We start from the raw sequence: 8,676 nt of genomic DNA, 5'->3' as shown, positions 1-8,676 counted from the left end.
AAAGCTAAGTATTTTACAAAGATTAGATCAATGTCTATAGTATCTCTCTGGAAAAGAGTTTATTTACCTGAAGTACAAGTGGGAAATTTGGAGCTTACAAAGTATATTATCTGATGTCACTCTACTAATGTGAACTTGAATTCAGATCAATTCAAAGGCAACATCTGAGTTCTTTTCTGTGATATTATATGCCCCTCACTTAAGAAAGTATATCTACACTTTTTCCCTTAACTAGATGGTTGCAGCTCCCAGGTTTTGTTTTCTCATGAACCTTAGGGAGTCTTGCTTCCTCTTTCACTGTCGGACTGTGAGATGTTCTTTCTTCCTTCTATCTCTATGACCGTCCCTCTCTCTCCTTCTAATTAGACACTGCAGGTCTCCTAAGAACTTGGAATCCAGATGAATATATGAAAATTGTGCAGCAAATAAAAGTCAATGTACACTGAGTGAAGGGCTAGGAAGGCTGCCCGGAATGAAATGGTCTGTGGCATAAAATTCCTATTTTAAGCAGAGAAGCTATTGAGTATGCTGTGGGAGTAGGGGAACAGTGTTCCATGAAAATCAGACTAGAGATTTTCTGTAGGTATCTCAATTTAGGCATTTTATGGATCCATGAATGAAATTCTTTTTTTTTTTTTTTTCTTTTTTTCTTTTAAATAATATGGAACGCTTCACGAAGTTGCGTGTCATCCTTGCGCAGGGGCCATGCTAATCTTCTCTGTATCGTTCCAATTTTAGTATACGCGCTGCCGAAGCGAGCACTGGATCCATGAATGAAATTCTTATAAACAAACCAGAGTAGAGAATGTGTTCATTGATTCACTAATTCTTTTTTTTAATTGAGGTATAGTTGGTGTACAATATTATTAATATTGAACTTTCAGGTGTACAACATAGTGATTCACAATTTTTTAAAGTTATATTCCATTTATAGCCATTATAAAATATTGGTTATATTCCCTATATTGTACAACACACCCTTTTAACTTGTTTATTTTATGCTTAGTAATTTGTACCTCTTAATTCCCTACCCCTATATTGCCCCATCCCCCTTCCCTCTCCCCACTGGTAATTAATATTTTGTTTTCTGTAAGTCTGTTTCTGTTCTGATATATATGTATATGTTTTGTTTTTTAGATTCCACATATAAGTGCTACCATACAGTATTTGTTTTTCTCCAACTATTAATTCTTTGGTTCAACACTTTATTGAAAACCTTCCCTGGACTAGTCATAGCTCTGGCAGTAGGCCATAAATTGGTAAAGAGGACAAAAGCAGCGACCTCAAAGAGGACATTCTCAAGGGGACTGAAGGGCTCATAGCAGAAACACATAAATAACCAAGGTCATTGCTGAAGAGAAATGCAAACTGAGAATGTGACGCAAGCCATGGGTCATGGAAGCCTCTCTGAGGTGATGACGTTGGAACTGGGTCCTGAATGACATGAAAGAAGAGCTGTTTGGGCACTGAAAAGGAGTGAACAGGTCCCAAGAAAGGAACAAGATGAACTTCTTTATGAAACAGGAGGTCAGTGAGGCTGGAGCTTGGAGAGGAAGGAGAAGACAGGGAGCAGATCACAGAGGGACTAACAGTCCAGTTGCCATACCATAGCAGAACACTGAGGGATTTTTTTTTAAGCAGTGAAGAGGTATGCATGATTTATTCACATTTTTAAAAAATGAGTTTGGATACTACATGAAGAATGGCTTTTGTTACCACGTACAGCTTTCTAGGACTTATAAGCGGCTTTGCTAAACTAAACTTTGATGAAGTCAATCATTTTATCTATTTTTAAAAAGAATAAAAAGCACTTCAAAAGGGTGACACCTCACGGAGCTCCATCTTCTCTTTCTTTCACAGTCTCTTTGTCTAATCACCCTCACTCTGGGCTTGGTAATATCTCATTTCCCAGCTGCCTAGACCAAGGGCAGAAGGATTTTAGCAATCTTTTGTTTTCTATTCCTCAGGGATCTCACTTCTGGAGGGCACAAAGACTTCTTTATCTCATGCTGAGCCCTGGTCCAATCTGCCACATTTATTTATATTGTATAAATAATATACTACATAGTATAATATGTACTATAGTAATATATCATTTAACAATACTTATTCTTTAATGCTAGAAATATTACCTTTAGAATTTTGTTTCATTAGTTCAAGACGTAGATGCTTTGTTAAAACACAAGTGTCTTCAAGGGAACTTTTAGATTATCATCATTGGTCATTCCAAATTGAGAATTAGGATTTGAGGGTTAGAGGGGAGAATGGAAAAAGCACTAAGGAGCTAGGGACTCTACCAGAACTGGGGTAAGACCAGAGGAAGAGCACAGGGGCTCCAAAAATAAAAGCATTGGAACTGACAAATTGCTTGGCACTGCCACTCACTTTTACTTTATCCAAACTTTTCTTCTGTCTGGGTGTTAGCTCTTCTTTTTTTTCTTCACCATATTCACCTTGTTGTGTGAACAACAATGTCTTTTGCTTTTGGAGAGAATTAAATGAAAGTTTGCTGAAGTTTATGTCTGAAACTGAAGCAGTTGGATGAAGTTGAATTTCCAGAGCCACTCAGAACATCTCAATTGACACCCAATATTCAGTGAAGCAAGTAAACATGTATCTCGGGGAGTGAGAAATATCAGGAAAAGACTAATTCCCTTTTAAGATTGAAACGATATAGTGGAAAAAGCATTTGGTGAGACATCCAGAGACCTGCTTTGCAGTATCAGTTCTTGTGTTTACCTTGTGGGACATTGTTAGAAAGAGAGACTATTTCAAGGAATTCACAGTAAGGAGTCAATGAGCCAATGACTAGTGAATTAACCCTCATGAAAATCTTCAATTAACCAAATAAATCTTCATAGCCTATCTGGCAGTGGAAAGGCAAGTTACTCTAACCACCAGCCAATGGCGATTAAATTCTAGCATGAATTAGACTTCAACCATGTGTGTGTGTGTGTGTACAAGCATGCACACAATTTTAGTCATGTGTATATTCTCAAATATACATATGCATGTGATATATATGTATATATACACACATTCACATGTGTGTTTATCTTCACACATATGTAAGTTTGTATGCATGTATACACAGGTGTGTGACAGCACACAGGTAAACCAGTTTATTATGAATGTGTATATGGATTGGGGGCAGGAGGAGACAGGGATGACAGAGGATGAGATGGCTGGATGGCATTACCAACTCAATGGACATGGGTTTGGGTAGACTCTGGGAGTTGGTGAGGGACAGGGAGGCCTGGTGTGCTGCAATTCATGGGGTCGAAAGGAGTTGGACACAACTGAGTGACTGAACTTAACTGAACTGATATATGAATCTGAATTTCTGTTTAGTAGGGACACTCCAGTGTGATGGAGTAACTAGTATTAGACTCACATGTCCATCAAATAACCATAAAACTTGGATAAATTATATTAGATCATTTTTGGCAGATATTGGAGAATGAAAATATAAAATGCTGTGTCCCTTAAGAGAATGAAGGCATAGGGGATTTTAGTCATATTCTCTCAGAATTTCTCCACAAGGATATTTCCTGGGATCTAATACAGGGAAGAGGAGCCCAAGCAATGAAAAGTGGTCTTAATGGCCAAAGGAAGGAAAATTAGAGTCCTGACAGATCTTCGGAGCAGAGTGACAAAAAATGGGTAAACCACAGAGAAAGCATTTCAAAAATCTGTGTGGAAATATTCCTTACGTTCTAGGTCAACTTTTGGACTTTGCATGTGCAACATGAAGCATGTTAGTGGTTGAGAACTTATCAGAGATTACAAAGACCCAGAGGGGAGTGGAGGTACCTTGGGCAACACTTTAGACAATTAGATATCCTAAAATGTCCATTCTGTAGAAACAAGAATGCTCTGAGGATAAGAGGAATAGAACCTGAAATAGATCCACTTTGATAAAGCTTTTACCAGGCCTGAAAAGAATCAAGGGGATTCACCTTTGATTTAACCACCTACCAGAATAAAACTCAACTCCATGTAGAAGAATAGAACATAATTTGAAATCTCTGTAAAACATTATTTTAAATGTCCAGCATATCATCAAAATTTACTAAACATAAAATTAGACAGAAAAAAGTGACCGAGAAAAGAGAGACAACAGGAACAATAGAGTTAACAGGAGCAAATCCAGAGATACTCTAGATATTGAAATTAACAGACAAGAGCTTCAGAAAATGATGTTAAGGGAAACAAAAGGGGGAAATAGATGACCCACATAAAAACGTAAAGTATTTCAACAGAGAATTAGAATCCATTAGAAAGTCACTAAACTAACATTCTAGGTGTACAAAATACCATATCTGTCAAGAGGAAGGTGATATATGTATAGCTATGGCTGCTTTGCTTTGTTGTATGGCAGAAACCAACACAACATTGTAAAGCAATTTTCCTCCAATTAAAAGATAAATTTATAACTGTACACAGAAAACTATAAGATGCTAATGAAAGAAATCAAAGGCAACATAAACAGATGGAGAGATATTCCATGTTCCTGGGTAGGAAGAATCAATATTGTGAAAATGACTATATTACCAAGTGCAATCTACAGATTCAATGCAATCCCTATCAAATTATCAATGGCATTTTTCACAGAACTAGAACAAAAAATTTCACAATTCATATGGAAACAAAAAAGACCCCAAATAATGAAAGCATTCTTGAGAAAGAACAATGGAATTGGAGGAATCAACCTTTCTGACTTCAGATTATACTACAAAGCTACAGTCATTAAAACAGTATGGTATTGGCAGAAAAACAGAAATATAAACCAATGGAACAAGATAGAAAGCCCAGAAATAAACCCATGAACCTATGGGTACCTTATTTTTGACAAAGGAGGCAAGAATATACATTGGGGCAGAGACAGCCTCTTCAATAAATGGTGCTGGGAAAACTGGACAGCTACATATAAAAGGATGAAATTAGAACACTTCCTAACACCATACACAAAGATAAACTCAAAATAAATTAAAGACCTAAGTGTAAGACCAGAAACTATAAAATTCTCAGAGGAAAACATAGGCAGAACACTCAATGACATAAATCAAAGCAAGATCCTCTATGACCCACCTCCTAGAGTAATGGAAATAAAAACAAAAGTAAACAAGTGGGACCCGATTATACTTAAAAGCTTTTGCACAGCAAAGAAAACTATAAGCAAGGTGAAAAGACAACCCTCAGAATGGGAGAAAATAATAGCAAATGAAACAACTGACAAAGTATTAATTTCCAAAATATATGAGCAGCTCATGCAAATCAAAGCCAGAAAAACAAACAACCCAATCAAAAAGTGGGGAAAAGACCTAAACAGACATTTCTCCAAAGAAGACATACAGATGGCTAACAAACACATGAAAAGATGCTCGACACTGCTCATTATTAGAGAAATGCAAATCAAAACTACAGTGAGATATCACCTCACACCAGTCAGAATGGCAATCATCAAAACGTCTACAAATAATAAATGCTGGAGAGGATGTGGAGTAAAGGGAACACTCTTAAATTGTTGGTGGGAATATAAACTGATACAACCACTATGGAAGATGATATGGAGATTCCTTAAAAAACTAGGATAAAACCACCATATGACCCAGCAATCCCACTCCTAGGGAACCAAAATTGAAAGAGATACATGCATCCCATTGTTTATTGCAGCACTATTTACAATAGCTAGAACATGGAAGCAACCTAGATGTCCATCAACAGATGAATGGATAAAGAAGTTGTGGTACATATACACAGTGGAATATTACTCAGCCATAGAAAGGAACACCTTTGAGTCAGTTCTAATGAGGTGGATGAACCTAGAACCTATTATACAGAGTGAAGTAAGTCAGAAAGAGAAAGATAAATATCATATTCTAATGCATATATATGGAATCTAGAAAAATGGTACTGAAGAATTTATTTACAGGGCAGAAATGGAGAAACAGACATAGAGAATAGACTTACGGACATGGGGAGAGGGGAGGAGAGGGTGAGATGTATGGAAAGAGTAACATGGAAACTTACATCACCATATGTAAAATAGATGGCTGATGGGAATTTGCTGTATGGCCAGGAAACTCAAACAGGGGCTCTGTGTCAACCTGGAGGGGTGGGATGGGGAGGGAGATGGGAGTGGGGTTCAGGAGGGAGGGGATATATGTATACCTGTGGCTGATTCATGTTGAGGTTTGACAGAAAACAACAAAATTCTGTAAAGCAATTATCCTTCAATTTAAAAAAAATTTAAAAATACAATATCTTCAATCGAATAGGTTTAACAGCAGATTGGATAGAACAGAAAATAGGATTACTGAATGTGTTTTAAAAAATACCCAAAATGAAATACTGGAAAGAAAAATAATAAAAAGAATAGAGCAGAAAGAAATGTGTGAGATGAATTAAACTATCTAACATATATATAATTGTGACCCTAGGAGAAGAAAAAGAAAGGATAAGAAAGGAATAATATTTGGGGGGTAGGGGTGAAAGGGAATAGTCAATAATTCTTCAATACTAATGAAAGACACTTACTCACAGATTTAAGAAGCTCTGTGAACCATATTGGAAAAATACAAAAATATTGTATCTAGGTACCATATAGTAAAACTTTTGGAAGCAAAGCTAAAGAGAACATTTCCTTGAAGAAAGATACTGGTATGGAGGAAGTTTAATTTTTTTAAATAGCCTTTTTATTCTGCCTTGCTAGGAATCTTTGGCAAGTCCTTTGACAATCTTTAAATGCTTATTATGATAAGATGGTAGAACATATTATACGCCCCTTTGGAAGTTACTCAAGAGCTGCCTCAATTTTCCATCCTCCATAAAGTCTTATCTAACTTTTCCAGGTCCCCTGAAAGCTGGAAGAGAGCCAGGTATCTCTTTCCTCTTGTTCTCTCAATGCTTTATGTCTATATTGGTTATGCCTCTCCGCCTCAATGCTAAGTTCTTTAAGGATGCATGAACATTTCACATAGCTCCTTAGGATTTCCATAGTTCTTAGGGATGCATGAATATTTCACATAGCTCCTTCAAGGCTTGTTGCAATGTTAGAATAAATTAAATTCTGTATGAAATTTTGCTCATTGAATTAATTAAAGTGTAGAAGTTCTCATTTTAAAAAGAGAGTATAAAGTTTTTAGATATTTTTTCATTCCTATAATCCATACATTTTTCAATCAATATTTATTATGCCCCTTGTATGTGTGAAGCACTTGTACCTAAAAATTAATTTTCATTGTTTCATACATTTTCAAAATGTACATAAAACAGTCCAAATAAATATCAAATTCAGTATCCTGTTAAACATTATTATCCATTTACAATATCTATTACCCTTTTAAAATTTCAGTACCTAAGTCTTCTATAATCAATTGCAAGTACATGAATACACAGTAACTTTTTTATTAAATCTGAGTTTAAATATTTGTTGTAGAGCCTTAATTTAAAATCTGACCCTCTTTTGAACGGAATGCCTTTTTGAAATTTAATAAAACATGAAGGTCATAAAATGTATTAAACTATTATACTTTTCATTTTTAATTCTGAACAGGCAAGATTCAAAGAGAGAAGTTTGCTTTCTTATTAGCATGACAGGCAAGTTAGGAGAGGATGGTTTCTCTTCTTCAGGGCCCTCACCCTCAGAAAGAGTCCTGTTAACTAGTGTGGAAAAAACTGAGAACAAAAAGACAAGGTAGGTACCAGACAACTCCCCAGGACCTTCAAGCCTGACAATTCCATATTACATTCTCTTGTTATGCAGATATGGCCAGAGAAATTTTGACAGACAGTGAGATCTCAGCTGCTTGTGTTTAAAGATCATCAATAACCATATGAAAGGTCTGTAATAAACAAGTAGTCTAATCAGAGCAAGATGACCTCTTCAGAGCAGGACTGACCCATTTTCGAAACACTAAATTTTGGGAGGGGGCCCTGAGGAGAAAAAAAAAAAATCATCATTGGTTTTAGCCTTTAAACTATATTTATTCATCCTTATTGTCTTCTCAATCTGATTGTTTATGGTACAAGGTCACTTGATAGGCAGTTAATAAGTACTAATGGAAGGAACAGATATGCAGCCCTGTTCTGCCACTTTTTTCTCATGAATATGATTCAAATCTAAAATGCTTCTGACAACAATTTTGACCACTTGAAAAAGAGTGGGTTTTTTCCCCTACATCTTGTAAAGAAGTTCACTGGGTTCTCAAACTTTGGTTATGACCCAAATTAAAGTTGCTGATGCTCTACAAAATGACTTGGAAGCATCCCCAGAAAAAGAAACACTCCACCCTCCGTGTTCCCAGACTCCAGGCCAACTGCGAAAGGGCAAGGAACATAGAGTCTTTACAAGGGGGAATCCTGCTCTAGAGTGTTCTCCACTCACACCTCCCAAACTATGGTGAGGGGTGAAGGGAGCAACTCTTTCTTATTATATAGATTATCACGAGCTGCCCACATTTAGCTGGCAATGCCATCTTTACTTTTGGCCTGAGGTTTTGGAGACAGAAGAGTGGAGGCGAAAGAAAAAAAGTATTAATACATGTGTTCATTAATCATTTATACTGTGACAGACATTGTTCAGTGGAATGTGCAGATGAGTCAGATACTGCCGTCGCTGACTTGAAGAGATGACTTACTCCCTGGCAGAGAGTTGCTCCGGCTATCTTCCAT

General features: G+C 36.5%; 1 non-coding gene across 1 annotated transcript; it reads right to left on the bottom strand.

The window, feature by feature from the left end:
- Positions 1 to 655: 655 nt before the first annotated feature.
- LOC122685132 lies at positions 656 to 762 on the bottom strand. Its single transcript, XR_006338296.1, has one exon. It is a non-coding gene; the product is annotated as a U6 spliceosomal RNA (small nuclear RNA).
- Between the last annotated feature and the right edge of the window lie 7,914 nt (positions 763 to 8,676).

Source organism: Cervus elaphus, chromosome 27, assembly GCF_910594005.1.
Source record: "Cervus elaphus chromosome 27, mCerEla1.1, whole genome shotgun sequence".
NCBI classification, from domain to species: domain Eukaryota; kingdom Metazoa; phylum Chordata; class Mammalia; order Artiodactyla; family Cervidae; genus Cervus; species Cervus elaphus.
This window is presented reverse-complemented; position numbering and strand designations above follow the sequence as displayed.